The sequence below is a fragment of the Silene latifolia genome, chromosome X, assembly GCF_048544455.1.
Source record: "Silene latifolia isolate original U9 population chromosome X, ASM4854445v1, whole genome shotgun sequence".
Classification (NCBI taxonomy): domain Eukaryota; kingdom Viridiplantae; phylum Streptophyta; class Magnoliopsida; order Caryophyllales; family Caryophyllaceae; genus Silene; species Silene latifolia.
Genome location: NC_133537.1, coordinates 104039696 through 104041653, shown reverse-complemented (window position 1 = coordinate 104041653; position 1958 = coordinate 104039696).

Genomic DNA, 1958 nt, shown 5'->3' with positions numbered 1-1958 from the left:
ACAAACAGAAATGAAAGAAGATGAATTAAGAACAGTGAAGATTTACCAAGCTCTTCGCCGTCCTGTAGGACAGGTGACCCTCCGCAGCCCAAAGCAGTGCCCTCGTCCCGTGTCTCGCCCCACGCAGTGCTCCCCACCGGGCGACCACCCCGTCCAACGTTGGCCCGTCTCGAGGCCTCCTCCTCTTCAACAACCTCCTCCTCAAGGACCTCGTCCTCAGCATCCGTCACCGCAGCAGTGAAACCCTGCTCTAACACGTCCTCAAGCACCTGAGAGGAGTCAACAGAAGTGTCCACGTCCATGGGACCCCTCCCGGATGTAGAAGCCTCGTCGCCTGCAAAATTAAAGTGAATTTAGGCCGCGTCAAGTGACGACAAGCCTTAATTAGGGGATTTTTCGAGTTTTCGGAGCTCCGAAATCGCTCTTTTCTCGCCATCTTTGGCAATTTCCAACAAACCCGTCCGCTCATGTGGTAATTTGGGTCAAGCCAAGGCTATTTTGAAGCCTAGTCATGGGTTCGAGTCGGAATTTCGACAGCATTTCGTTATAACAACGATTATGCCCTAGGAAGTGTCCTGAAAAAGCCGTCACTATTAAAAATTCCGAGATGGTAGAAAGTTTACCCATCATGCAAGGGTCCGAAATACCATGTTTCATCACAAATGGGCAATCCTAAGGCTATTTTCGAAGCGATTTACGGTTTAGCTGTGAAACCGTCACAATTTCACTCAAATGCTCAAAACTCAATGAAAATTCGAAACAAATACATGGTTATGATCCTTATACTACCAATTAGCCATTTATAAAGTCAATTTTGCAAGGCAAAATCATTTGGGGGAAAAGCCCCAAATTTTTGACTAATTAGGGTCGAAAACCCTAATTTTGTCGCTCTCATTTGATCAAATACGGAAGATAAATGCAAGATTGATACACATACCTCGATTAGTCATGGCAAATGTAAGCTTTTGGATCAAATTTTGACGGAAATGGTTGGAATTTGAGAGAGAAATCAAGAGTTTATGTTTCGAAATTATGAAACAAACCCCTCTATTTCATCGAGTTTTTACGCAGAATTGACACGCTCAGGTAAAGACGCAGCAGGTGCTGCGCCTCTTCCAAGGGACGCAGCCGCCTCTTCCAAGGGATGCAGCTCTTACTGCGCCTCTTCCTGAGTTTCTCTCCATAGGAATTTTCGAAGATTCGTTATAAGTTCGTTATTTTGTGGGCCCATATTGGCGCGCCTCTTCCTCGATGTCGTATCACATATTTGATCCGTTTGACGTATATTCTTCGCCCGGGTCCGTATTTCCTAGCCAACAGCAAACTGTTGCCATGTTCTGCAAAGACTTAGCTTGTCACAACGAGCATTTCCTCTTTGACAGGTGTTTCGACACGCCTTTATTATGTTCCCCCAGCGAGAGTACACGGATAGACATTCCCTCTTGAGACATGGAGATCAGTTCCCGATTATGTTCCCCCAGCGAGAGTACACGGATAGACATTCCCTCTCGAGACAAGGAGATCAGTTCCCAATTATGTTCCCCAGCGAGAGTATACGGATAGACATTCCCTCTCGAGACATGGAGATCAGTTCCCGATTATGTTCCCCCAGCGAGAGTTCACGGATAGATATTCCCTCTTGAGACATGGAGATCAACATCGACCCCAAGCTATTCCGAAGTTTGTTTGAAATTGACTACAAGCAGATTTCCCCCAGCGGTTCCAGACTATGTCCTGCTGTCTTCTCCCAATATCACGTTTCCCCTGGAGTTTCAAGGAATTTCAGGTATGGTCTCTTCTTATGGCTGGCGAGCCTCCTTACGTAGTCTAATGGACTTTAAACGACCCTCCCCGATAGTCGACAAACTCTAAAATGTTCCCGATGACAGGTCCTTGGTCCAGACCTCTTGAACCGCCTTGCGTCGCCATAGTCGTCAGTTTGTAATATTCGATTGACC